Below are 8,517 nucleotides of genomic sequence, written 5' to 3'. Positions count from 1 at the left end.
AGGTAACTATGGGGAGGAAGTGGGAGGGGAGATGTTGCATTGTGGTAAACTGTGGTCAATGACATGAGACAAAGTATATGTGAACTTCTGTATGGAAAGTGAATTTGCTCTGTAAATCTTCACCCAAATCACAATATAAATAAATAAATAAATAACAACAATAATAAATAATAAAAAAAAACCCATCAATACATAACTAACAGTTAAAGACAACATCAAAATATTTAGGAAACAACAGGCAACCTCAAAAAAAAAAAAAAAAAAATCAGGATAAGACATTAGAAGTAAAATCCCAAACAAAAGTCTCATTAAACATGGAGGAAGATGTGGCAATAGAATTATCTGCGAAAGAATTCAGAAGGTATGTTTATAGAGCTCTACAAGAGTCTAAGGAAACCCCAAACAGAAGCAAGGAGAACACAGACAGATCTCTGGAAGAACTCAGGAAAACCATTCAAAAACAATATAACAAGATTAATGCACAATCAGAACTCATACAAAAACAGCAGTTAGAAATCCAGAAGATGAATACCAAAATTACAGAATTACAAAATACAGTGGAAGCACAAAAGAATATGATAGAACTGGATGAAAAATGCATTTGTCAACTAGAAGACAAATCACTGGACACAAGCCTGTATGAAGAAAAATCAGAACAAAGATTTATGAGAAATGAAGAGTACCTAAGATTTATATTGGATGACATGAAAAGGAACAACATATGCCTCATTGGAATTCCAGAACAAGAAGAGGTGAAAAAAAAAAACACCAAGGAAATTGTAAAAGACCTACTAAGAGAAAACCTCCCCCATGTCATGAAGGAAGAAAAGATACTTGTCAAAGCTCATAGAACCCCATACAAGATAGATCCCAAGAGAAAAACACCGAGGCATTTCATAATTAAACTCTCCAAAACCAAAGACAAAGAAAGAATTTTGTGAGCTGCCTGAAACAGAAGAAACATTACTTATAATAATTGAACAGTGAGGTTGAGCTCTGACTGTTCAGCAGAAACCATGAAGGTAAGAAGGCAATTGCACAGCATATATAAAACACTGAATGAAAAGAATTTCCAACCAACAATCCTATATCCAGCCAAATTGCCCATCACATATGAAGGTGAAATTGAGGCATTCTCAGACAAACAGAAATTTAAGGGGTTTTGTGAAAACCAGACCAACTCTACAAGTGCTTAAGGAAGTCTTTCCAATAGAGAAGCCACAACAGAAAACAATAAAATCAGAATGCATGACATCAACACTAAACCCAAATCAGAAATAGAAACTCAAAATAAGACTGCAAAACATTGTACACTTAAAATCAAAGAAGCCAATCTGCGCATGACAAAAGCAACTAACCAAATAGAGGGAATAAAAGTTCTAGGTACAAACTTCCAAATGGAGAGGAAAACAGGACAATTTCCTCATAGAACAGACTGTTCTAAAAATGTAGAGACAAGAATTTACTCCAAGGTAACCACAGAGTAAATTAACAATCCCCCTAAGCAAATCCAGAAGGAAGGAAAACATATGGGTTCAATAAGAACAAAACCAACAATAAAGAAGAAAAGGGAGGAAGCATTAGGCAACAAACCAATCACAGCACAGAAAAGTATATGGACCAAGGAAATACAAAAAACATGAGGAAAAAAAAATAGAATGACAGCAATCAGTTCCTATTTATCACTAATCACACTCAATGTGAATGGACTAAATGCAGCAATCAAGAGAAAGAGAGTGGTAGACTGGATAAGAAAAGAAGACCCGTTGATATGCTTCCTACAAGAGACCCACCTTAGACACAAAGATAAAAACAAAATAAGAGTTAGGGGTGGAAAAAAATGTACTAAGTCAATGGTAACCCGAAAAAGAGGAGAAGTGGCAATATTAATTTCTGATAAAATAGACTTTAAGGTGCAAAACAACATATGAGACAAAGAAGGACACTATATGATGCTGAAAGGGTCAATTGACAAAGAAGACATTACAATAATAAATATTTATGCACCCAATGACAGTGCTCCAAAATACTTGAAGCAAATATTAATTGAATTAAAAGGGAAAACAGACAACTCTACAATAGTAGTAGGAGACTTAACACACCGCTTTCAAGGAGGGGCAGATCAACTAGAAAAAAACTCAATAAAGATACAGAAGAACTCAACAACACAATCAAACAACTCGACCTCATAGACATTTACAATGCATTCCACCAACAAAAGCACAATTCACATTCTTCTCCAGTGCACATGAATCTTTCTCCAGAATAGACCATATGTTAAGACATAAAACAAGCTTCAGTAAATTCAAAAGCAGTGAAATACTACAAAGCATATTCTCAGACCACAATGCTATAAAATTAGAAATTAATAATAGGAAAATCAAGGAAAAGCCATCAAATGTGGAAGTTGAACAATACACTGCTCAAAAATTACTGGGTAATAGAACAAATAAAAAGTGAAATAAAAAAATTCCTAGAAACAAATGAGAATGAAGATACATCATACCAAAACCTATGGGAGACAGCAAAAGCAGTACTCAGAGGTCAGTTTATAGCAATAAATGGATACATCAAAAAAGAGGAAAGGAACAAAATCAATACTATCTCAATGACTTGAACAACTAAAAAAGAACAACAAAAGAATCCTACAGTATCCAAAATTAAGGAAATATTAAGATCAGAGCAGAAATAAATGAAACAGAAAACAAACAAACAAGCAAAACAGAAAATCAACAAATCTTCAAAGAGATTAACAAAATGGACAAACCATTGGCAAATCTAACAAAAGAAAAGAAAGAGAGGATGCAAATCACAAGAATAGTAAACAAAAAGGGTGTATCACAACAGAACCAACTGAAATAAAAAAGTTACTGTGGTAGTTAAATTTGTATGTCATCTTGGCTGTGCCTAGTTGAGTAGCTGGGCAGCTGGTGGTGGTTATTCCCCATGATGAGACTGGCAATCAACTCCATGGTGGGATTTACCACAAGCAGCTAAATAGCTGCCTTTGGGATGTGGTCTGCTTCCTGTATATAAGAAGCAGCCTTGGGGATAATCTCTAGCCTATGGCATACTTGGGCCCAGCATGTAGCCATGTCATTTTTCAGCAGCCTGCCATGCTCTGCCAATCCTGGCTGGGACTTACAATGGATTGAATTAATGGCCTGCTGTGTGGTTTGGTAACATTGGGACTGTGCCATTTTATTTGTCGACCTTGGGCTTGTTAGCCTTAGCAGCCAGTAGCTGCCTGAGTAAAGAGATCCCTCTAGCTTCAGTGGGATGGGAGCAAGAGATAGAGCTGAACCCCAAGGTCGAGGGGCTTTCACACAACCCCTAAAGCCTGGCACTTTGAATTTGAACTTAAAGCCTCCAAACTATGAGAGAATAAACTCCTGTTTGTCAAGGCCATCCCATTTGTCGTACATTCTTGTCAGAGTGGCACTAGGTAACCAGAACAGATACTGACAGAATACTACGAAAAACTGTACTCCAATGGATTTGAGAATCTAGAAGAGATGGACAAGTTTCTAGAAACACAAGACCTACCTAAACTATCCCAATCAGAGATAGAATACTTGAACAAACATACAACAAAAGAAGAAATTGAACAGGTCATAAAAATAGTCCTAACAAAGAAAGTGCTGGCCCTGATGGCTTCACTGGAAAATTTTATCAAATATTCAGGGAAGAGTTGGTACCTATAGTAATCAAGCTATTCCATAGAAAAAGATGGAATACTCTTAAACTCATTTTATGAAGCAAGCATAACACTAATACCAAAACCAAAGAAAGACACCACTAAAAAGGAAAAGTACAGACCAATATGCCTCATGAATATAGATGCAAAAGTCTTCAACAATACCCTAACCAACAAAATGCAACAACATATCAAAAAAATAATACATGCTGACCAAGTGGGATTCATACCAGGTATTAAGGGTGGTTCAAAATCAGAAAAACAATCAATGTAATCCACCACATAAACAAAACAAAAGAACCATATGATTTTATCAACCGATGCAGAAAAGGCATTTGATAAAATCTGACACTTGTTCCTGTTCAGAACTCTCAGCAAAATAGGGATAGAAGAGAAAGTCCTCAACATAATAAAGGGTATATATGGAAAGCCAAAGCCCAACATGATTATTAATGGAGAAAGACTCCAGGCATTTCCCATACAAATGGGAACCAGACAGGGATACCCTCTGTCACCACTTCTCTTTAACATTGTATTGGAAGGCCTGGCCAGGGCAATAAGGCAAGAAAGAGAAATAAAAGGCATACAAATTGGCAAAGAGGAAGGAAAACTATCTCTATTTGTGGATGATATGATCCTATACATAGAAAAGCCAAGAGACTCAACAAAAAAATTACTGGAACTAAGAGAGGTTCAGCAAAGTGCCAGTTTACAAGGTTAACACACAAAATTCAGTTGGATTCCTCTACACTCAAAAAGAGACCTCTGATAAAGAAATAAGGAAAACAATACCATTTACAATACCTACTGAAAAGATAAAATATCTAGGAATAAACCTTACCAGAGACACAAAAGATCTATACAAATAAACTATAAAACACTACTACAAGAAACAACAAAGGCACTACATAAATGGAAGAACCTGCCTTGTTCATGGATATGTAGATTTAATATTGTGAAAATGTCAATACTACCTAAAGCAATCTACACATTTAATGCAATCCTGACCCAGATACCAACAAATTTTTTAAGGACATGGAAAAACCAGTTACTAACTTCATATGGAAAGAAAAGAGACCTCAGATAAGCAGAGAACTTCTGAAGAAAAACAAAGTGGGCGGTCTCACACTCCCCAATCTTAAAACCTACTGTACAGCCACGGTAGTCAAAACAGCATGGTATTGGTACAATGATAGATAGACCAATGGAACAGAATAGAAAGTCCAGATACAGACCCATCCATCTACAGACACCTGATTTTTGACAAAGTTCCAAAACCCATTAAATGGGGAAGAGACAGCCTCTTTAACAAATGGTGTGGGCAAAACTGCATATCTACTTGCAGAAAAATGAAACAAGGTCCATATCTCACCCCATACACAAAAACAAACTCAAGCTGGATCAAAGACTTAAATGTAAAATCCAAAACTATAAAATTAATCAAAGATAAAATAGGGCCAATCTAGTAGCCCTAATTTATAGCATAAATAGACTATCAAGCATAACCACAATGCACAGGAATTAGAAGAGAAGCTAGATGACTGGGACCTTTTAAAAATTAAATTCTTATGTGCAATGAAAGACTTCATCAAAAGGGTAAAAAGAGAACTTACAGATTGGGAGAAAATATTTGCCTATGCCATATCTGATAAAGGACTTATCTCCAAAATTGATAGAAAACTTCAACACCTCAACACCAAAAAGACAAACAACTCAATTCAAGAATGGGCAAAAGACTTGAACAGACACTTCACTGAAGACGATATGCTGGCAGCCAACAAACACATGAGAAAATTCTTGTGATCATTAGTCATTGGAGAGATGCAAATCAAAACAACGATGACATATCATCTCATCCCAGCAATAATAGAAAAGTTCAACAGGACAAAAAATAACAAATGCTGGTAAGTTTGTGGAGAGATTGGAAATCTTGTGCACTGCTGGTGGGATTGTAAAATGGTACAACCATTGTGGTGTACGGTATGATGTTTCCTTAAAAAAGTGAAAATACAAATACCATTTGACCCAGCAATTCCATTACTAAGGATATATCCTAAAGAGGTAAGAGGCAGTGCATGAACAGACATATGCATACCTATGTTCATCTCAGGACAATTCACTATACCAAAGAGATGGAAACAACCTAAATCCCCATCAACAAATGAGTGGATAACCAAATTATGGTACATTCACACAATGGAATATTATGCTACATTAAAGAACAATGATGAATACACCAATAATCTCACAATGTAGACGAACCTGGAGGACATTATGCTGAGAGAAATAAGTCAATTGAAGGACAAATACAGTATGAGCCCATTACTGTAAAAAGACAAAGAAGGGTTTGCTTGGGAAAGGGAACTCACTTTGTAGGTACCTGGATGGGAGGGATGGAGGGGGATCAATTTCAGGCTAATTGGGACTCACATGCTGATGGGGGTAGGGGGAGGGATATATGGAGAGTCTGTGACCACTATGATTAAATTAGGAAATGATAGGACATGGAATTGTGCACATAGGAGATTGATGACAGATGCTAATACCAATCAGTGTGTCCACAATACTGCATTACCATTAACACCAAACACCTGGCTACAGATAAACACATAAACATCTGAAAGGAGCAGATGCGGGTCAGTGAACAGGAGTTTACTCCAGATAAGGATAAATTCAGCAAAGGCTAATCTTGTATAGAAACCAGTGATACAAAATACCCACAATCCTTACAGAAACAACAGAAGACAGACAGAGAGTAAGCCCTCACAGACACCCAGACACTGCGGGAGAGAGATCCAACAGACCTACCGTCTCAGGACCATAGTACTGGGGGACACCAGACTCAATGGGCTCAACAAAATACATAAAAGCCTTGTTCCTCATCCTACATTGGTGAGTAGCGACTGGGGTCTTAAAAGCTTTCAAGCATCCATCTAAGATGCAGCTAATGGTCTCCTATTGTCAGAAGCAAAGAAGAATGCAAAATAAAAAAGGCATTTGGAAGCAATCAGCCCTAGGACACGATGGCCCTCAAGACCAGAAGAACTAGATCATGCCTGGCTACCAATGCCAACCACTCAGGAAAGGATCAAATCTGGAGATCTTGGATAGAGTGGGAAGTAAAACATGGAACAAAATCCAAAAACTCAATAATGACCAGAATTACTGGTCAGGTGGAGTCTGGTGAGACCCCCAATACTATGGTCCTGTGATACCTTCTGGGACTAGAATAAAGCTCATTCTCAGGGGCTGGCTCTGAGATCAATAGTAAATAAGATGTACATGCAGATCACTCAACTCAGGGGGACACATCCACATGCTCTATGGAAATGCATCCCTTGGAACCATCGACCACAGGGCACCAGAGGGGCAACATTCAAATGGAAGAAATCTAGGACAGACAGGAGTACATAACTATAAGGGGCGCAGGAGGAGGGTTACTGGGCAGGGAGGGGAGGAGACTGGGTTAGGGTTGGACATTGTAAATGGGGAGTGAAACTAAATGTACATGTAATGTTGAATGTAAAACAAACTCTTAAAAAATTTTAAAAAATATATACTTGGTAAACAAAACGATGGAAGATGTTATAGTAATAAATTTAAAGAACTAATTTTCTTCAATATATAAAGAAAAAAGAGGATAACTCTTGAGCCTTGTCTTGGCAAATTCTAAAGATTCTGTGACCTGGGACTAATCAATTTGTCTCTCAGAGCATCTGACTGGTTGATGAGCATTCAGTGAGACTGACAATATATCTCCATTCTGCAGTGGAATGGTGGTTTTGAGACACAATGTACAAATAGTTCTTTGAGGTTTTCAAGTGTCAGAACAAATAAAATACTAGAAATAGATCAGTTAAAACTTAGGAGATTGCATCTCATATTCATAATTGAACTGAGCAATTTTCCCTATCATTTCCTGAGCTATCCAAAGTTGCTGCGTTTTACTGATTGGAGATGTAGAATAGGAGCCACAGATTTCATAGTTCCCATATAGCAAGAGCCACTCGGCCTACACATAAGGAAACTCACATAGTCAGTCACTGATAGGCAGCAATAATCTGCCTCAGGATGCTCCTCTCCAAAGGAACTTTCCTTATGAAAGCTAGCACGTCAAACATCATGAGGTCATCATCCTCTTCACTGATAGCAGTAAGAGACAGGCACAAGTTTCCAAAAAATGGAGTATTTCTGAAGCAGTCAACTTTGGAGAAAAATCTACACTCTCCACTCTATATGAGTGAGTCTGGGTGTGTGTAGAATGTGTGGTGTGTGTGTGTTACAGGTTAGGTGTGGTATGATAAGGTATGTGCATGTGTGTGTGTGGTATGTGTAGGGTGACTCTGTGTGTGTGTGTGTGTGGCATGTGTGTGGTATATGTGGTGTGAGAGATGTATGGTGTATGTGGAGAGGTGAGGTGTGTGTGTGTGTCTGTAGTATGGTGAAGCATATATGTGATATGTGTTATGTGATGAAGGTTGTGTGTATATGTGTGTGTGTGTGTGTGTGTGTGTGGTATGTTGATGCAGTTTGGTATGGTATATGGGGGACTCATATGGTATGTGAGATGCATATGTGTGGTGTGGTCTGTGAGGTGTATATGTAGTATTTGTGGTATGATGTGGTAGGTGAGGTAAGTGTGTGTTGTGTGTGTGTGTGCTTGTGGTGAATGTATAGGGTGACTTATCAGTTGTCAACATGGCGATGAGCAGGCATCCTTCTTTGGATCAGGATTTAATAAATGGTGAAAGCTGAAAGAGTACTGGGGAAAAAAATCATAGGAGGTGAGACTTATACAAGCAACAAACATTGACTCACTG

The sequence above is a fragment of the Orycteropus afer genome, unplaced genomic scaffold (assembly GCF_000298275.1).
Source record: "Orycteropus afer afer isolate SDZICR_OR568_19922 unplaced genomic scaffold, OryAfe1.0 scaffold00027, whole genome shotgun sequence".
NCBI lineage: Eukaryota > Metazoa > Chordata > Mammalia > Tubulidentata > Orycteropodidae > Orycteropus > Orycteropus afer.
The sequence above is the reverse complement of the archived record's forward strand: the minus strand, read 5'-3'. Positions refer to the sequence as shown.